This window comes from Mastomys coucha, unplaced genomic scaffold (assembly GCF_008632895.1).
Source record: "Mastomys coucha isolate ucsf_1 unplaced genomic scaffold, UCSF_Mcou_1 pScaffold3, whole genome shotgun sequence".
Lineage (NCBI taxonomy): Eukaryota > Metazoa > Chordata > Mammalia > Rodentia > Muridae > Mastomys > Mastomys coucha.
The window spans coordinates 57269880-57291427 of record NW_022196909.1 but is presented as its reverse complement, the minus strand read 5'-3'; the positions used below and the strand labels follow the sequence as shown (position 1 = coordinate 57291427).

The 21548-nt window shown below is 43.8% G+C and overlaps 1 protein-coding gene across 2 annotated transcripts in view; it reads left to right on the top strand.

Moving 5' to 3' along the window:
• The first annotated feature begins 5178 nt into the window (after positions 1–5178).
• Adgrf2 (adhesion G protein-coupled receptor F2) overlaps positions 5179–21548 on the top strand; it is a 41115-nt gene continuing 24745 nt past the window's right edge. The window contains exon 1 of one of the 2 annotated variants that reach the window (XM_031348196.1): positions 5179–5441. The gene's annotated coding sequence lies outside the window, so the exon portion shown is untranslated. Of the gene's footprint in view, positions 5442–10541; positions 10669–21548 lie in introns of those variants that run through there. The other variant, XM_031348197.1, reaches the window with a different exon arrangement.

The window sequence follows — 21548 nt, the reverse complement described above, 5'->3', positions numbered from 1 at the left end:
GTTCTTCCAAGAACACAGCAGGGCCACCACAATGTAGTCCAGCACATCGCTTATGTGTCTATAGTGATGAAGCTGTAAAAATGTTACTGCAGTCTGGTTGTATGAAAGGATAGCACTCACAGCTGTGAACTGCAGACATCTTTCTTTTTTCTTTCTGAGACACATATCGCCCAGGCTGGCCTGAAACTTACTATGTGGCTGACAATGGGTCTTGTGCTTCCACTTCCCTTCCAAGTGTTGGAAATGGCAAATACAAGCGTGTGTGTGTGTGTGTGTGTGTGTGTGTGTGTGTGTGTGTGTGTGTGTGCATGTGTGAAGACCCAAAAATTAACCTGTAAGCCCCACCTGCCCAAGGACCATGTAACTTCCTGGCACGATGGGAGTTGTAGGCCTTGGAAAATAACAGAGCCACATGGAAAAACACAGTGGCTGTGTGGTTTGGCCTATAGGACACGTGTCTCCTCACCACTGAGCTGGGAATTCCAGGGAGTGGTCCTGACCAAAGCAATTAAAGCTTGGCTCAAAATTGTGGGGCTGCTTTCTCTCTGCTGGACTGCAGATGAACAGTGTGCATGCATTTAGAAGTGAATGTCAGTTGTTTTCTTCAATCAGTTCTCCACCTTATTTTGAGACAGGGTCTCTGTTGGTTTTGTCTAGGCTCTGCCCCACAGTTACCTGGCAATAGCCAGGTATGCCTGACTCACTATAAAAGGGGCTGTTTGTCCCCTCCTCTTTCTCTTGCTCTTGCTCCCTTCTCTTCTCTTGCTCCTTACCCTCTCTCTCCCCATTCCCCTCCCCCTCTCCACATGCTCATGGCCCACCTCCACTCTTCTCTCTCTCTCTCTCTCTCTCTCTCTCTCTCTCTCTCTCTGCCTTTCTCTCAACTCTCCTCTCCATACCCTGAATAAACTCTATTCTATACTATACTGTCATGTGGCTGGTACCTCAGGGGGAAGGGAGGCCTCAGCATGGACCCACAGAGGCACACTCTTCCCCCTTCTCCCACCATACTAGGCCTCCACCAAACATATCCCTGGCTTCTCTCTTCTCTCTTTCTTTTTATAAAACACCACAGTCTCTAGACTGGCGGAACAATAAGCCCAGAGAGCCTCCCTTCTCTGCCTCCTCAGAACCTGGATTTGGGTGTGTCCCATCACACCTAGACTCAAGCTTGTGCATCCTTTGCCAACTGAGCCCTTTCCTTAGTCCAGGACACATCGAATCCTATTTTTTTTTAATTGTTAATTAGAATATATTGCTATAGGATGGCATGGACTGTAGGCTCTGGCGGCAGCCACAATATACCTTGTATTACCACATCGCTTGAGCATTAAGAGTGCATGTGGAGGGACTGCATCAGTCTGGGCTTATATGAGTACATACCGTGGTATTAACATTGATTATGAAGTTAAAGTGTTTTTCTCAGAACACATCACTGTCATGTGAAGCCTGATGGATGTGAGGAAGATAAATGAAATGTCTTTCTCAGTGAAAGACTTGGGTGTTACTTTAGATAGGATCAATTCCACTATTTCAGTCACAACTAATACAAAACACCTGATAATGGCTTAAGTCCACCATGCATCAGTTTTTTTTTTTTTCCACCTATAGGCTGAGGATCCCAGGGAAGTTTCAGGAAATTAGTGGTGCTACCAAGGACCACGGGGTTTTATAACTTCCTACCTGCCTCCCACTATTAGGCCCAGCTCTGTATTTTCATGTTCTCAGCCTTGTCTCTTCGTGGTTCCAAAATGGCTGTCCTAGCTGCAGACATTACATCACCCTCCCATCTTTTCCAAAGTCAGGAGAAGGGAAGGTAGGGAGATGGAGACAAAGTGGCTATTTTTCAAGTGTACCTAGAAAAATATTTCCATTTTTCAGGCAAATAGTCTTCCTAGATTATAGGAAGATTATAATATCCCTTATTCCTCAGAAGAGCCTCTAAAACTTGGGTTAAAAATGGTTGTCAGCCTATGTCTAGTTCAGTGACCAGCAAAGAGGACCTGTGACAGCTGGTTCAGAGTCATCAGGGATGTAAAAGTGAACAAGTTAAAAAAAAAAAAAATAGCCGGGCGGTGGTGGTGCACGCCTTTAATCCCAGCACTTGGGAGGCAGAGGCAGGCAAATTTCTGAGTTCGAGGCCAGCCTGGTCTACAGAGTGAGTTCCAGACAGCCAGGGCTACACAGAGAAACCCTGTCTCGAAAAAACAAAACAAAACAAAAAAATTAAAAATTTAAAAAGTCATTAAGAATAATAAAATCTGGGTTTTGGTTAAAAGGCAAAAGAAAGAAGGAAAAGTAAGCAGTGTAGTGTGGGACACGTCAATAGTGACAGCTCTGTTGTGGAAATGTGTGTCTGGTGAGGTAGCATGAGAGCTGAAATCACACGCTAAGCTGGAACCAGCCCTCCCCTCCTCTGGGATGCTAAGGGAGAAGCCAGCCAGGGAGGTTGGTCATGGAAAGCCTGACGGAGGAGGAGACTCAGGATACAGGTGAGTCAGCCAGGTGTGAAGCTGTGGGTGGGGATGGGTGGAGGCAGTCCGGGCTACAATAGATGCCAACAGAGAGGCGAGGGGTGTGGCTGGGGCAGGATGAACTGGATGGGGTTTACAGGTTGCCACCCTGGTGAAGATGAACTGTGCGTGTCAGGGGTGGGGGAGCAGAGATCAGATGTCAGCATTGCAAAATCAGCGATAAGGCGACCTTAGCGGAAGCAGGGTGCTGGGCTTGATCTGGGCTTTTGATGAAACCTTCTCTAGAAAGTGTTGGGGTGAGGACCTGAGTAAGCACAGGACAGTGTGGAGCAAAGCTCGGAGGCTTAACGCTAGATAAACACCTTCAGCCAGGCACGGCCAGAGTATCGCGCGTGAGTCAGAGGAGGCCTCCTGCAGCAGCTGGAGTTCTGTTTTGTTTAGTGAAGGCCAGTCTCCACCTTCACAAAAGTTGGCGGTCCCAGCTCAGCTGAAGAGAGCTGAGCTGATTTTCTCATTTGTTTTGGGATGCTTTGCAAGAACATTTTCATCCTTAAGTTCTTGGTCTCTGGGAAAGACTTAACAATCTGACGAACAAATGGACTGTTGACTAAAACTCTGCTCCTCATAGGAACTGGACATATTGCTCCAGGCCTGAACTGCTCTGGAAGGTTCAGAGGGCTGCATCCTGCCAGCCAATCCAGCCTCCAGCTACCCCTCCCGGCTTTGCAATCGCAACAACGGTCTCAGGTCTTTATTTTATTGTCTGAGAACATTGCATATATGCATATAATTGTTTTGATCAAGTCTACTCCTCAATCTTTCTCCTTCAGTTCCTCTCTGCCCTATGATCCCCTCCCCCCCATGGAATCCACTCAGTGCTGCCTGTCTGTGATTAGATGTAGGACCACCTCTTGGAGCATGAGTATTCTCTCGGGGAGTGCATCCCTGAAGAAAAGTGACTCTCCCCAGTTGCCAATAGCTCCTCACTTAGGTGTGGAACTTCGTAGTCCTTCCAAAGGGACATCTTTAAGCAAGGCTGCATGGCCACAGATATCTTCTGTGCCAGAAAGTGATTATATCAGAAGTAAACTGTAAGGATATATCTATGCAGTTTCTTTGAAGTATGACATACTAGTATGAGCTGTGTGGGTATGAGATAGAAATAAATGGAGGACCTTGTAATTTTAAATTAATCTTTTAATTAATCTTCATATTCTTAGATCAATTTCACCAGGAACCTAATACTCTAAAAATAAAATACACTGGAAAATAGAATTTTCCCATTTGAGGCACTTGACTGGATTTCCAGATGGGAGTGTTCACCCCAAAGAGGATTCTGAAGTCTAGAGTTTGTGAAGGTACAAACCAACTTAGCACCTACGGACTCTCCCTTCCCGCTCTGATCATCCCCTAGAACACTTAGAATAGTCCAGGCCACAGTGAGAAGATGGGAATACTGTAGCGGGGAGGTGTTAGAACTCAAATGTGTGTGCCGGTCAGTTCTTAGTCAGTGTGGCACAACCCTGGGTCAGCTAGAAAGAAGAGACCTCAATTGAAAAAAAAAAAGTCTCCATCAGATTGATCTGTAGGCAAGACCATGGGGGGCATTTTCTTAGTTATTGATTGATGGTAAGTGCCCAACATACTGTGGATGGTACTCCCCCAGGGCAGGGAGATGGTACTATCCCTGGGCAGGTGGATGGTATTAGCCCTGACAGGTGGATGGTACCCCTGATCTCCAATCCATGGCCCCAGGTTTCTGCCCTGATGGTCTCTTCCCTTCCTGATGGATGGCTATAAGCTGCAAGGTGAAATAGTCTCCCTTCTCCCTAAGTTGCTTTTGTTCATGGTGTTTTTCACATCTATGGAAAGCAATCTAGGAAAGGGCGCTACACAAAGTTTTTCTGTGGGTGTTTAAAAAGTAAAAACCATATACTACATAACCAGGAATATAACTTTCCAAACATGAAGAAGAAATGTAAAAGCACCTGAAGGCTTTCAACCAAACCAAACAAAGCACTACACACAAAGGAATCACCCCACATCCAGCCCCACCAAAAAAACTTGAAAAGGATCTTTTTAGTTGCTTTAAGTTTCAAAAGGGTATGATCCTGATGTTTCTCAAGAGTCCATGAGGTTGTATCAGTCAGTACGGGCTAGGTTCTGCTGCAGTAAAAACTAACTCCCAGATACCAGTGACTAAGAAAAACAACAACCTTTTCTTATGCCCACTGCCGGTTGGTGACCAGTCACGTGCTATGACGGCTGGTGGAGGAATTGACATTCAGAATTGCTGGCCCCCATGGTAGAATTATCAGTGTCTCCAAAACCATAAAGGGGTGGAAAATCTCACTACCACTTGTTCCTGGAAGTAAGGACAAGTAGAAGTAGGTGAAAACCTGCTAGAATAACATTAGTGCCTCCAAAGCCAGAAGGTTACAGCTGCTGTATAGGCAACTTGTGGTTTTATATCCGACTCAGGTAAGACTTGCCAGGATGAGAAGGTATGGTCAAGTACCACAATTCTCGTGCCACCACCACAACCCTTTTGTTTCCTTTATCTCTGGAGGGAGGGAGGGAGAGAGAGAGAGAGAAAGAGAAAGAGAGAGAGAGAGAGAGAGAGAGAGAGAGAGAGAGAGAGAGAGAGAGAGAGTCACTTGGCACGTGACTCATCTACTCTCCAGCTCTGTGCCTCTCCCAGTACAGATGCTACTCCCAGGCAGGACCTGTCTGTCAGGCTGAGGCACCTCTGCACATGGGGCAGCTGTCTGTGGGAGGCAGCACCCGGCACAGCTGCCTCAGTCTTTGGAGCTGCCATTCGGGGCTGAAGCAACTGCTCAAGAAGTACAGGAGCCCAGTTGCTGATCTGAAGAGAGACTTGACAAAGGAAGTCTACTGATGTCCTTCTCTCCAGCTGCCAGGAAAGAGGGCAGGTGTCCCCAACGAGTGTCTTGTTGACCAGCCACAGTGAGTAGTCTCACATCCCCTTCCTACCAATGACCTCCTCTGCTGAGGAATTTCAGAAATGAGCAGCTAATTATGGCAGCATGGCTGGGAGGCTTGGGTCTTTTGAGCCTCCGTTAATAACTTGAGCCTCAGGGAGTCAGTACCATGAAAGAATTCGGTGACTTGGAGGCTCTGTTCAATAGGAGCTCCGGGCTGGGTGAAAATCTCTTTACTTCCATTTTGGTCCCATGCTCTCCTGATCCCATCTAGATTTTGAAATATAGGAATTGGAATGTCTGAACAACTGGTTCTAGGCAACCTCCCTGGAGATCTCCATGTGGTTATTAAACATGAATGGTCACGAGAGCTTGGTATTTTCTCCCATCAGATGCTGTGACAACTAATACTCAATTTTATTATCAAAGTTTCATCAGTTTCAAAATCTCCTTGATACCAGAGGGCAAGTTCTATACCTCCTAAAAAAAAATCCTGTAGCTCCCACAGAGACTGAACTGCCAGCCAGGGAGCCTGCGTGGGACTGACCTAGGCCCTCCACACATGTTACAGTTGTGCAGCTTGATCCTCATGTGGGACCCCTAACAGTGGGAGCAGGGGCTGTCTTTGCCTCTGTTGCCTGCCTTTGGGACCCCTCTCCTCATACCTGGTTGCCTCCTCTAGCCTTAATAGGAGAGGATTACTTAATCTTACTGCAACTTCATATGCCAGGGCTGGCTGAGATCCACGGGAGGCCTACCCTTTCCTGAAGAGAAGGAGGAATGCGGAGAGGGGAGATATGGAGGAGGAGCTGGAAGGAGAGGAGGGGGGACTGCAGTCTGGATGAAAAATGGGGAGATAGACAGACAGGTAGATAGATAGGCAGACAGATAGATACATAGATACACAGATACATAGATACATAAGTACATAGAGAGATGATAGATAGATACAAAGATACATAGATAGATAAAAATCCTGCAGCTCCATCAACTAATGTGAGGCACAGACATTTCTTAGGCTTTTGCTGAGCAAATCTGAACTTGAGAGCAGTTTCTCTTGGTGTAGAAGGCTGCCTTTCAAGTATCTCTTCTTTCACCATGTGGGGCCCAGGAATCGAACTCACATTGTCCTATGAGCAAGCGCCTTTATCCACTGAGCCATGTTGCCAGCCTTCCTTACCTTCCTACTGTTTCTTAAGACTGTATCATGGCTGACCCACTGCTTTATGCTTTCCTCCTCCAGGAAGTCTTTGTCAGTTGAGTGCAATCTTAAAAGCTTAATTTTATTCAAAACGTTTACTCTTTGAATTTTGACAAAATGTTTGTTCCTCTGTTGGGAAAAGCTTATTGACTAAAAGAGGGAGGCTCATGTTTATCCCTCATTATTTTTGGCTTATATCATTTACTGTTTCAGAGTTTACCTGTATTTGTTGGTTTTTGTGTTTGTTTGTTTGATTCTTTTGACTTCTTAGTAGCTCAGATGAGTGGTCTTTTGCACACTCAGCAAATGGTTAGCCTAACTGGACTGCAAGTCTTGCAGTGTGTATGTGTGTGTGTGTGTGTGTGTGTGTGTGTGTGAGAGAGAGAGAGAGAGAGAGAGAGAGAGAGAGAGAGAGAGAGAGAGAGGAGACAAGTGGGTGCACATCTGTATGTGGGTTGTACATGCCTATGTGTACATTCACATGGAGACCAGAGGTTGACATTAGGTATCGCTTATTATTTTCCATTTTATCTTTTGAGACAGGCTCTCTCAGTACTGGAGTCCCTGGGTCACCTGTCTCTGCCCCTCAGAGTTGAGGCTACAGGTGCTCACTCCAGTAGCGGCGTTTTCACAAAGATGCCAGAGAGATAACTCAGGTCCATAATCTTGAGCAGGAAGCACTGCACTGACTGAGCCAGTTCCCAGACCCCAAGGGCTGCATTTGGAGTCTTTACAGATTCCGAGATCAGAGTCTTCCATATCCCTTTCCAGCCAGATACGCAGAATTCAGAGCTCCTGCATCATTCTATGTTTGCTGGATGAATGAAAACTTATAAAGAGGAACCAGGATCGGTCAGTCTAAATTTGGATGTAGAGGAGGGCACAGGGAATGAGGTTAGAAGCAGTTTTCCCTAAGCAATAACAGGGGTGCTGTGTCTATGGAAAATGTACAAGTGTGTTTCAAATAACAGTCTGTCTTTTTCTTTCTTTAATCATCAGTAAATTGTAGACCATTAAGAAATAACATGCTTCTCCCTTCTGGGGCAGGCAATACCCACAGCTGCCACTGTCCCCGAGTACTGTCTCTGAGTGGAAAATAGCCTTGGCTCATCTTAGGTACTTCTGAAAACCTACAGTTTAGGTGGTGGTCTTGGGAATCTATAGACATTTTTATTTTTAATTGTTTCTCTTAATAGAGTAGCCAGTAAATAGCCACAAGTAAACAGGAAAACCCTTGATTTCATTTTCTTTTAAAATATTTATTTATTTCCTTATCTATGGATATGGATGGTTTTATCTATATGCATGTCTGTACACTAATATGTGTGCCTGATGCCTGCAGGGGCTAGATGAGGGTGTTGGATTCCTTGGGAATGAAGTTATAGATGTTGTAAACTGCTACATGGGTGCAGGGTTTGGACCCAAGTCCTCTGGAAAAAGAGCCAGTGTTCTTAACAGCTGAGCCGTCTTTCCTGAACTAATTTCATTTTTATAAGAGTTGTTGACTGTTACTGCCTCTGCATAGTACTTCTGAATCTTTTAAATGCGGCAAGCAAACTCTTAAGCGACTCTTGCTTGAATGTCCCAAAGGGACTGCCTCATAATACTGGGACAGCTTAGAGAAGCCAAGGCATGAAAGACATGGCTCAACTCTTGATTTTTACTTTGGTTTTTGGTTATCATCTTGCTTTGTTCTTCATTTTCCTTCAGGAGATGGTCTGTTTTCCATGACTCATTAATATGAATCCTGTTGTTTCCCCTCAATTTCACACGTTAATGTCAGCTGGAAAGTGTTAAAAGTTGGCTCTTCCCTAAAAATGCTAATGATGAGCACAGTTAAGGTGTAGCACACAGAGAAGTCCTCACTCTTTGACTCCCTTTTGTCAGTCTGCATTCACACAGAATGAAAATGTTCTAGCTTACTTTCTCTTGCTGTGATAAAACAATAATAAAACTACCTTGGGCAAAAAAGGTTTTTTTTTTGTTTGTTTTTGTTTTTTTTTTTTTTTTTTTTTTTTTTGCTTTACAGGTCCAGCATCAAAGGACATAAAGATAAATTTCAAAGCAGAAACTAAAGGAGATAGTTGATTATTGGTTTGCTGTTCCTGGCTTGTTCAGCTACTTTTTTCTTTCAGCCCAGGCCTACCTATCCAGGGATGGATGGCACTGCCTATGGTAGGCTGGGTCTTCTTGTATCAATTATCAATTAAGAAAATGCCCCATGGACATACCTATGGGCCAACCTGATGGAGACAATTCTCTAACAGAGATTCCTTCCTCCCAGGTAACTGTGCTTTATGTCAAAACGACACACAATAACAAACACAAAAGACTTGTGTAGAAAATATTAGTGTCTGAGCCTTACTTCCAAAAATCCTCATTGAACTCAGGCTCCAGACATGGTTTTTGCTTTTCACACATGGGTTTTTTTCTCTTGGAATCTTACTGTGCCATTAAATCAGGCATTACTGCTTTCAGTGGCCACTGTTTTGTCCTTTTCTGAATTAAGAGAGGGAGTCCAACTCTTTTTCCTGCTTAGACATCAGCATTTTTTGGGCTGAGGGCTTCTGGGCCCAGTGAGGTCAGCTGCTGTCCCTTAGTTCAAAGAGTTAGGCCAAGCATATTATTGTTCATGTGGCGACACCCATGACAAACATGGAAAGGGCATTCCAGACAAGCTTGGTTGAGGTGCGAACATACCTTGCCAAGTAATTAGTGGCATAATGACAGTATAACAATAATAATAACAAAAATAGTAATGCTTCCAAGAATCTAACCTACTCTTCCAACATAGAGACAAAGCAAGCCCCCACGCAGCTCAACTGTGTTGTTTGACCAAAGTCCTTATTTATTTATTTATTTATTTATTTATTATTTATTTATTTTTTTAAAGATTTATTTTATTTATTTTATGTGTATGAGTACACTGTAGCTGTACAGATGGCCATGAGCCATCATGTGTGTGGCTGCTGGGAATTGAACTCAGGACCTCTGCTGGCCCCACTTGCTCTGGTCCCACTTGCTCCAGCTTCGCTTGCTCCAGTGTAATTCACTGTAGCTGTCTTCAGATGCACCAGAAGAGGATGTCAGATCCCATTATGGGTGGTTGTGAGCCACCATATGGTTTCTGGGATCCAAACTCAGGACCTCAGAAGAGCAGTCACTGCTCTTATCCGCTGAGCCATCTTGCCAGCCCCAAAGTCCTTATTTATTATCAAAACTATTTTTCCAATTATTTATTTGTTTAGAAAGACTGGAATGGTGGGAATTAATTCATTTTTTTTTTTTTATTAATCGGAAGGCTTTGTAGCACAGAACACAAAGTAAATGGATTTGGCAACAAACCCAGAACTAGCCATATCAGAATGGTCCATTCAGATTGCAGTGCACAGAATAAAGCAACCAGCAAGTATGGCAAAGTATTCTGCTCAGCATCATGCCCCAGTTGTAGTAGGTATAAACTTTGTCCCAGGGTTTAAAATGATCGCTTTTTAGGCTGGTGAGATGGGTAAAGGTCCATGCTGTCAAGCTTGATGATCTGAGTTCAATCCCTTTAGCCCACATGATAGAAGGAGAGAATTGACTCCTGGGAGTTGTTTCTGACCTGACACACAGACACACAGACACTGGGTGGGGGTGGAGGTGGGGGCTAGATACGCAACCACTGCATTTCCTCAAAGCAGCAGACAGGAGAGGAAGAGCATGAGGTAAGAGAGTTGTTCTCCCCTACACCAATGAGAAAAGCCAGAGACCATTCCTGACTCAGACTCTGGCCATTTAGAAGACAGAGTTGGTGTGATCTGTGTGTACGTTGTCACTGCTAGCCATGAGAGCAGGAGCAGATGGTGCCTGGTGGCCTGAGCTGGGCTGGGCACTGATACCCAAGGACCAGCTGTGACCATGCTTCTTGCTAGGAACTACAATGGTGGAGGCTGCACTGACCCAGTACAGGGCATCATGTCAAGAGAGAAGGCAAAAGGAAACGTGGGAAGGAACGATGAGTCGGTGAGGATCCAGTTCATACTGGGAGTCAACAAATGACCTCCCAGGGGTAAGTTTTCCATACTGGCTCAGATTCCAGGGCGTCTTGTGAGAGTACAAAACACTACATCTGTGGACATTTTACTTCATGAATACTAGGCACAATCTTAGTCTGTACGCACCTGTCTGGAGTCTAGACATTAAGTACTGCTTCCTTAAACACCGACTCATGCAGGAAGCTCTGCTTCCCTTCCAGATGCTGCTGGGGCCTTTGTCTTGCTGTGCCTCTTTCAACTGAGCACCATGTAGCTTATGCCTTAGTTGCCTTGTGTCCTTCTGGGCAACTTTTCCAAGGAAGCCATTTCTTTTTTTTTTTTTTTTTTTTTTTTTTTGGTATTTTTGAGACAGGGTTTCTCTGTGTAGCCTTGGCTGTCCTGGAACTCACTCTGTAGACCAGGCTGGCCTCGAACTCAGAAATCCGCCTGCCTCTGCCTCCCAAGTGCTGGGATTAAAGGCGTGCGCCACCACCACCCGGCGGAAGCCATTTCTTACTCAAGAACTAAACTGTAGCCAAGGTTCCCTTTGAACCAGAAAAAGTGATGGAGGACTTGGCATCCTTAATCCATCAGTCACAAAGAATTAGAGGGAAAGTGGGCATGTTTAGACACAGAGATGTGGTTTCTAACAGTGATCTTCATGAAAAGCACCTTGGAAGGATACACTCCAGCAAGGGACAAAGACAATGTAGAGAAAGAAGGTGTTAGACAAGAATGGTTGTGGGGCCACTGAGATACTGTGTAGGGCTGGAGACCTGCATTTGGTCCCCAGAACCCACATGGTGGAAGGAGAGAGCCACCTCTCACCAGGTGTCCTCAGACACACCAGCACACACACATAGACACGCACAGACACAGGCACACACGCAAACACACACATGCACATACACTCACCAAGTGCATGTAATAAAAAGAGTACGAGCAAATCAGGAGACAAGTCTCCAATGTGGAGAGCTTAGGAGGAAGCAGACACTTCCCAGGTTAGATAAGATTTTCATTAGTTCATGGAAAATTTCCTCTTTTCATTTATAAAGTAATTAATTGTAATTATTCATTACTCCCCATTTAAATGTTCTATATGAAGAGACAGAGAGGAAGGACACACACACACACACACACACACACACACACACCCACACACACACTATGGTGGTTTGAATAAGCTTGGCCCAGGGAGTGGCACTATTAGGAGGTGTGGCCTTGCTGGAGGAAATGTGTCACTGTGGGGTGGGCTTGGAGACCCTCCTCTTAGCTGCTAGGAAGCTGGGCTTCTAGTGGCCTTCAGATGAAGATGCAGAACTCTCAGCTCCTCCTGCACCATGCCTTCTGGGCACTGCCATGCTTCTGCCTTGATGATAATAAACTGAACCTCTGAACCTGTAAAGTTATCCCCAACGAAATGTTGTTCTTATAAGAGTTGCTTTGGTCATGGTGTTTCTTTACAGCAACAAAACCTCAACTAAGACAGAAGTTAGCACCAGGGACTAACTGTGATAGACCTGATCATGCTTTTCTTAGGAAGAATATGGATTTGGGGATTTTGAATTTGGAAAGCCATGGGATGCTTTAAGTGGGGGCTTAATGGTCAATCCTAGTAGGCATATGGAAGACTTTGTTGCTAAGAGTGATTTGAATTGTGCCGACCTGGCCTAAGAGGTTTCAGTGGAGAAGAATTTTGGTATGTGGCCTAGAGACTGTTCTTTTTTTTTTTTTTTTTGGCATTTTATTGAAGAATGTGACTACTTTTTGCCCTTGTCTGAAGAGTCTACTTGAGGCTAAGGTAAAGAGATTTGTATTAATTGCATTGTCAAATAAAGTCTCAAAAAAGCCCAGCAGAGACTTTGTTCTCTTGTTTAGTCTTCTGAACAACATTCTGATCAAGCATAGTAAACTTAAAAAGAAAAAATATGAAATGTATGGTTCAAGTAATAATAAAGGGGCATCAGGAAGTGAAATGGAGCTGAATCCTGTGTTAAAGGAAATAACAGATTAAGGGAGTAGTGACCTTGAGGCAAGATCCCACCCAGCTAAATTTACTGTTTATGCTTTTGCAGTTCAACAAGGGAATTGGTTATTGTTCTCATTTGGACTTTTAATCTGGAATGAACTATAATCCAGAAATGGAGGGGACACTTGTAATTCTGATTTTGACACTAGAAGATACAGGCTTCCAGGCATGGTGGTACACATCTTTAATCCCAGGAGACAAAGGCATGCAGATTTCTGAGTTCAAGGCCAGCCTGGCACAGAGCAAGTGCTAGGTGACAAAAGCTTAAGTCCAAGTGTGGTGGTACATAACTTTAATCCCAGCATTTAGGAGACAGAGTCATGCAGATCTCTGAGTTCTAGATCAATCTACAGAACAGGTTTCAGGACAGCCAAGCTTAGGCAGTGAAGGAGTTGGAAAACAAAAAGCTGGTGATAATGTAATAGAACAAGGGAACCATGTTCCAGCCCCAGCAAGCAGCAGAACTCGCCAGCTTTGGCCATGTGGCTCTGGCTTTATCGTTAAGAGGAGAAGGAGACTACCGGGACAATTGATGCATCACTGAGGTAAAATCTGGGAAGAGTTTTCTGAGAGTACAAGCTATGTTCCAGAGATAGCCAAGGTTGTACCTCATGCTGCAGCTGAACTTGGTAATGTGTAAGAATCACTCAGGTGGTACTGGTTTTGAAGGAATGAAGTGGTTATGGAGATCAGCAGAGGCTCAGCACTGTGAGAGACCAGGGAAGGCCATTGGTAAAGGTGCAGCCTCAGTTGCAGTTGATGGCCGAGGACTGAAGGGGTTGTGTAAAGGAGTTGAGGCTTGGTACCATAGAGAGAGCCTATGAGAGGCTATTGGTGAAGCCTAGTTGCAGCAGAAGACTCCAGGATATTGGAGATGCCAGTACCAGTGGAGTGGAGTCAACCAGAGCCTAGAGTGCTACCGAGGGCAAAGCTGGAGAGGTGACCCAAGTATTTTGGAGGAGCCCAGAAGATTGTGTGTGGATCTCAGACACTGGAACAGGAGACTGTAAAGGTGAAGTTGTCTTGGAGACTCCATGATGTTAGAGATGCCAGAGCCGTGGGATACCTGTTGAGGAAAACTGCTAACAGGGAGTGGAACCAGCCAAGGAGAAAGAAGATTGTTGTAATCAACAAAGATGAAAGGAGCTGGAGATCTGAAGAGCTCTTTGCCAATAGACAAGGAGATGCAGAGTTTGGCATTTGCCCAATTGGTTTTTGGTCTTGTTTGGTCCAGTATTTCCTCTATGACGTTTTGGAATCATAATGTATATCATGTGATGTTTTAGGTATATGATCTGCTCTTTTTTAAATTTTGATTTATAGGTGATTACAGTGAAGTGATTGAAGGAATCTCAGAAAAGACTTTGAACCTTGGACTTTTAGCGTTGTTGAGAATGCTATAGACTATGGGACTTTTGAAGTTGGACTAAATATATTTTTCATTATGCTTTGATTAGTGATGACCCCCATGGACTCGTGTTTGAACACACTTATGGGGGGAAGGGAGTGGAATGAAGTGGTTTGAATATGCTTGGCCCAGGAAGTGGCACTATTGGGAGGTGTGGCCTTGCTGGAGGAAATGTGTCACTGTGGGTGTGGGCTTGGAGACCCTCCTCCCAGCTGCCAGGAAGCTAGTCTGCTAGCAGCCTTCAGATGAAGATGTAGAACTCTCAGCTCCTCGTGCACCATGTCTGCCTGGACACTGTCATGCTCCTGCCTGGATGATACTGTACTGAACCTCTGAACCTGTAAGCCAGTCCCAGTTAAGTGTTGTCCTTATAAGAGTTGCCTTGGCCATGGTGTCTGTTCACAGCAGTAAAATCCTAACTGAGACACCCACCCACCCACACACACACACACACACACACACACACACACACACAGACACGAAGGGAGACAGAGAGGGAAGGGAGAGAGAAAGTAGATATAGGCTGGATGAATTTATACAAATTCACAACTCCAAGTTGTGACCTGTTTTTTTTTTTTAAGTTAAATGTCTCTAATATTTTATTATGATAATAGAAAGCTGAATTACATAAAACCCTTTAAATCAAACAAAATGTGGATTTCCAAAACATGGTGATAGGAGAGCAAATGATAGATGTCACTGTACAAAAGAAGGAAACAAGAAAGGAAGGATAGGAAGTCACAATAATTCTACAACCCAAATTTCACCCTACTGACCTATCTCTATATTCTTTCAGAAGCACTTCTGAATATCATCATATTGACAATAGTTTCCAACAAAGGAATTTTCAAAATACAAATATGCAAACTCTAGCACCTTCTTAGATGTGCTTAAATAAGGCTGGATGTTATAAGTATTTTTTGAAGGTAATTTTCTGTTAACTATATTCTTATTGTTTTGTACACATACCCACATACACACACCCACACACACCCACACACACACCCACACACAGAGAGAGAGAGAGAGAGAGAGAGAGAGAGAGAGAGAGAGAGAGAGAGAGAGAGAGAGAGAATGAGAGAGAAGAGGGAAGGAGGGAGGAAGGAAGGAAGGAGAGGGACAGAGAAAGAGAGTTATATATGAGAGAGTGGGAGGCATAAAGCAATACAAATGTGACCTGGCTTTTTGCTTGCTGTGTAAGTGTGCATTTCTAAGTGTAATAATTAAGCCACTGAGTCAAGTGTCTACCATTGTGTCTTCTGTTTTGTAATTGGAGTTGGCTACAACCTAAAAAAGTTTTTTTTTCAATATTCTCATTGTGTAAAGTAAGAAATAGTTATTCCTTACCAAGGAGTGCAGATGTGAGGGTGTACACCATGTAAGGATTTGCATGCAACACTTTTATGAACATTGAAGAAAATTATTTGTTTTTGTAAAAAGAAATCATGTTTGTGGCTGACAATTACACATTTATATGTATTTTCATGGCCATTAATTATACTATAATTGTGCACCGAAGAATAAATTTGTTTTTATTTCTGTGTATGTCTGTGTGAGTGTATGCCATGCATGCGCTTACACTCCTGGAGGCTGGATACTGCCAAGGACCAGCCTCGGCTTGGAGAGGGGCTCTGAGAGAAGGGGTGTCTGGGAGTGATGAAAAGAACGAAGTCAAATCGTGGATCCAAGCTGCCAACCTGTGTTCTGCTTGATACAGCTTTTCCAGTCTTCTCTCTGGGTTCTCCTTTCTCTCTGGAGATCTCTCTGTCTCTATTCTGCTTGCTTGCTGTTCTAAGAGATCTCTCTGTCCATGTCCTGCTTGCTTGTGAGTGTGTGTGCCTCTCTTTGTGTGTGTGCCTGTGTATTTGTCTTTGTGTCTCTGTATATGTGTGTCTCTGTGTCTGGCACTTCTCCAAGCAGTTCCCTTTTTATCCTAAAAAATTCTCTGGACAGCTCTTCTGCAGAACACAGCTCCAGCCTTCTATTTTACATATCAATCCAGTCATTTACTCTAATTCTTAAGAGACGGCAAGCATATACTTTGTCTTAACCTTGCAAAAGGATTCAGAGTTCTGTCTGCCTTACTTAAGCACAAAAGATAAGCTAGTTCCAGTGGAACCCTGCCCTGAAATTACCATTTCTACCACACCTGGCCTTAACTTTGCTCTGTCCTAGGCTGACCTTGAACTTAGGAATCTGCCTGCCTTTGTATCTTTCTGACAAGCTGGCTCAGAGTGTAGCTGCCTTCGTTCCTTTAGATTCATGAAGCCCCTCATAATTCATATTGCATCCTTATATTTTGCATAGTTGAGAAATTACATATTTTCAAACTCATGTATCTAGAGCTCTTTCCTATAGCCTTAAGGGCTGTCCTGAAGGTCCCGGCATTGACCATTTTGCTGAGACATTAGCCACACCTTCACCTCCTGGACTCATGCTATCAGATTATCACTGGGTCATTAATGTTTACAGAGAGGACATTCCTCGCAGTAATGTGAAATATGTACAGTATTATACAAACATGCCTTAAACCCACAACAGACAGTCATGGAGGCTCCCACTGGGGCCTTGTCCCAGCAGCAGGAACTATGTCACCATGTCATTGTCCCCACTAGGCTTGGCATCTCTTGGAGGTTCACCCAGGGGCTCTGTCCCAGGGGCAGGAACTATGTCACTCTGTCCCAACCAGGGCCATGCTAGGCTTGGCAGGATACTGTCTCTGGACTGTAGGGAATTAGAAGTATAGCCATTGTGAGCTGCATGATGTGGGTGCTGGGAACTGAACTCAGATCTTCTGCAGGTACACGCTCTTATCTGCTGTCTATCCAGCCCCCTCATCCTATATTTTCATGTTGAGCATTTTCACTTCTGAGTCCTTGTCTCATGTGCACAAGGTCTTGGGACCCCTCTGCTGAAGTACAGAGTACCCTATGCTTGTGATAATGATGTGGCTATTGGATTGGAGTAACAGGAGAAAATGCATAATGGAAACATACAAATCAAGCCAAGTGCTACCCAAATATTATCTTAATTTCCCTGTTATCTGTTCCTAGGTTTGTTTCTTCATTATTTCCTATCTTGATAAATGGCATCAAAATTACTGACTGTAAATACATGAATACCATCCCTGCCTGACTTCCATTCCCTTAAATCTAAAACAAAGCAGAAAATACAATTATGTTTATTGTACTATATTTTCTATTAAAAGTACTAAACTTAATTTTATCTAAATAGGAACAAGGCACTGAAATGAAACAAAGAGATTTCTGTATTTCATTTTTTTCTTATAAGAAACACTACTTTCTAATCTCCCTAACATTCACAAGAAGAGTTATAAAACATAAAAATATCATAAGGGTGAGTGATATTTAAAAATGTACTTTGGTTTTTCTTTTGAGACAAGGTATCCTTATGTAGTCCTGGCTAGCCTTGCTATGTAGATCAGGCCCTCCTCAAATTCACCTCTGCCTTCTGAGGGATCTTTAATCCTTTGGGATTAAAGATATGCCCCACCATGGCCACTAGAATCACCTTTTTACACATTTTGCTGAAGCAGAATTTTGAAAAACAAACCCACAGATTGTTGTCAAAGCCTCTATGGAGACTGATTTTGGATGGCCAACACTTGTCCATTCTTGATGCAAGCCATCTTCCCTCTCATTCTCTTCCAAGCACCTCTGAATGTGTGTAAGCATGCGCACATGCATATTTTAGAATTACATTTTCTGGTTTTTGGGAACCGCAACAACATTGCTTTTGGTTATTTTAGAGACTTCATACCTCTCCTACTGCATCAGTCAGGTTCTCCAGAGGAAAAGAAACAATAGCCCCTCTCTGCATTCATGCACAAAAGGGGAGCTGTGGATAGGCTCACAGAATCTACTGACCAAGAGGGACCAGTGATGTAGGCCCAGAGTGAGGATGAAGGTCGGGAAGCTCCCTGGTGATGCGCTGCTGTGAGCTCATATTCTAGGAGCTCATAGAAGAGGGCACTAGCAAACGCCCTGATTCAAGAACCCAGCTCGTTTGCACTGTGTGCCTCCTCCTCCATCTGTCCCCCTTTCCCATCTGAAACTTAGGCCTCTTAGGGCACTGCCTATGTGGAGAGTGAGCTTCCCCCACTTGATTTGCTAACCAACGTGTCAACCATCTCTGTAAAAGTCCTCACAGCAGCACCCAGAAGTGTACTTTACTAATTTCCTAGCTATCGCTCTAGCTAATCCAGTGGACAATGAAGATTAACTGTTCCAGTTCCTGGCTTTCTGTTTGTTTCTCATTTATTAGCATGAACTGTTGAGTTCCCTCAAATGTTTCTTAGGTTAATACTTTTTATTAGTGTTGCTTGGCTTCAATCTAATTCATATATAAAGTTTATGATGTTATTCTGACTTTGGAAATATTTTTCTTTTTGAGACAGGGTCTCAAGTAGCCCAGGCTGGACTCTAATGCTATGTAGATGAGGATAACCTTGGATTTCTGATCTCTTCCCCTCCCATGTGATAGGATTACAGGCATGTGCCATGATGTCTGGCTTTATGTGATTCTGAGGTTCAAACCCACGGCAAAGATTTTATCAGCTAAGCCACATCCCCAGATTCCCAAGTTTTATCATAATTTGCTATTTTTCTTTGAACTGATTGATATATAGTTAAACCCATTTTCATATACAGATTCTTCTGTACATTAAGCTATGAAGAATTTCCATGTGTGTATGCATGTGTGTATGTGAATATGAATGTGTATATGTTTATGAGTGTATCTGTGTAATGCATATCTGTGAGTGTGTCGCATGTGTGAGTATGAATGAGTACATGTGCCTGTGTGTGTGTGTGTGTGTGTGTGTGTGTGTGTGCAACCATGCTGGGTGCTGAAGAGCCAAACCTCGATCTCAAGCTTGTGTTGTCAGCATTCACCAAGCCATCCATCTCTCTAGCCCTGCTTTCATCTCCTACCAATGAAATTGATGGGATGGGGTGGGGCCACTGGAATCAGAGACACTGTCTGAAGAAGTCCGGGTCTGAGCGAAGAGTAGCTAGGATTGGTAGGGGCGATGAGAACATCTTTGATGAGCAAGGGGGAGCAAACCTGATCATCTGCTCAGCTCCCTGACACTGACATTTTGTTAAAAGCACAGTGTCAATGTTTCCTTCAAGTCTGTGGGTTGCATGTACAAATATACATATTAAAGCTCTGATTTTTTTTTTTAAATCTGGAGATAGGTCTAGGGTCCTTCCAGCAGATCAAGAAGTCTCTTGTTCCTTTCCCCATTTCATGAAGTATCCTGAACACCCATTTTAAATTTTCTTCAGCTAGACGATGCTGCAGTTTGAATGTCCTGCCAAAATTTGCACTACAATAATCTCTGAAGGGTACAGCAGAGCCCTAAGACTAGCTTAAGACCTTCGTCTTGGATCCTTGCTTTCCAGTCTCTCCTGTGCTTCCCTCTCAGCTGATCTATGGGAAAGCAGGAAGCTCTTCCCAGAGTCCAGGGCAGGCTTTGGACTGTGACATTTTGGGAGATTCTGTCTAATCTACAGTTACTTAAAATGGAGTGAAAAGAAAGTAATATTTAGGAATTGTGCTTTTCTATGACATTCTATTCCATCTCAGAATTTTTATTTTAAAAAAAATCAAATTTTAAATGTATTTCCTTGGTGTGGCAGTCAGAGGATAACTTGAACAAGTCAGTTTTTTTTTTTTTCCTTTCCATCACTTGAGTGAGTTTAGGGAAATTATGTTTGAGTGCACATGTTTGCATAGCAAGCATCTGGCTGACCCAGTTATCATCCTAGCTCTGTATTTTTACATACCTTATTAGTCTCTGTCCTTGCAGGGTCTGGATGACAGTAAATTGTCTTTGGTTTTTGTGGTGACTCATGCGAGGGATGGTTCTCAGGACACACCTTGGTCAGCGCCTGACGTAGATATCACATACACTCATGCCTGAGTACTGTTCACAGTTGCGTGTTCATCTGCTTTCAACACAGCTTGTATGCTGTTGTCCAGGGAGCAAGTCCTTGTCTACAATCCCAGGGCCTGGGCTGGGCACCACGGGCCCCATCACCATACATTAGCTTCCTGGAGGAGGGTGAGGGAAAAGTCATTGTGAATTAATTAATACTTATTATTTGTGTGTGTATCTATCTACCTCATACACACCCATGGCCTTTGACAAGAATGCCCTGGCCATGGGGAAAGCATTGGATAGTCCAGTCAGGCCTCTGTTTTGCAGCTTGGCCTTTTTACTGACCTCTGTTCTTCAGCTTGGCCTCTGCAACTTTTGCTTTCACAGCAAGGAAACGATTGAGTGCAGGTTAATAACTGTGAGCACATTGGGGAGAAGAGCGCTTTCCTGCAAGTCCACATTAAAACACACTGCTCTGAACAGGCAGCTTTGCTTAGTTCTATAAGCAAAATGAGAGAGAGGATCAACTTTAGGAAATATCTTTAACCTTGAGGGGAAGCTTACGGAGGCACAAAAATTGTGAGACATCCTGTTCTGAAACTTGAGGCAAGATGACATTCCAGAGTCTAGTTTCTATGCACTACAAGCTAATCTTGGGTAATAAAGATGGCGTTAGAAGGTTCTGGACTCTCTGTAGCAATAGAACTATCAAATAGGCCACCCTGCAAAGTCTCGTGAGAGCTTAGTGAGGAATATTTCTACACAAAACAGTGATTCTTTTTTGCCAGGCACAGAAATACACATTCAGTAATAACCAAAAACATTTTTCATAAACATTATGCTAACTCTAGCTCTTTAAAAGTTACAGTAAGCCGGGTAGTGGTGGTGCATGTCTTTAATCCCAGCGCATGGGAGGCAGAGGCAGGTGGATCTCTGAGTTTGAGGCCAGCTTGGTCTACAGAGTGAGTTCCAGGAGATCCAGGGCTATACAGAGAAACCCTGTCTTGAAAACAACAACAACAACAACAACAACAACAACAACAACAACAACAACAACTTAAAGTAAGCCAGGTGTGTGGCGCCAACTTTACTCCCAGCACTCAGGAGGAAGAGGCAGGTATGTCTTCGTGAGTTTGAGGCCAGCCTGGTCTACACAGAGAGTTTTAGGACAGCAAAGCTATGTAGAGAGATCCTTTCTAAAAAAAAAAAATAGTTAAAGCAAAATGATATATAATTAAGGGTTTTATGCATAATACATAAAAATTTTAGGCAAAGAAAATAATTTCCATCTTGGTTTGTACACCTAGATTGTCATTTACAATTGTCTACTATGTCTACTTAAGTTTTTAGGTTGAGATAGGTTCCTCCTATCTTCCCTTTCCCTTCCCTTCCCTCTTCTTCTCTCCCCTTCCTTCCCCTTCCTTCCCTCCCTCCCACCCTCCTTCCCTCCCTCCCTCCCTCCCTCTCTTCCTTCCTCCCCTCCTTCCCTCCTTCCCTCCCTCCCTCCCTCTCTTCCTTCCTTTCTTCCTTCCTCCTTCCCTCCCTCCCTCCTTTCTTCCCTCCCTCCCTCCCT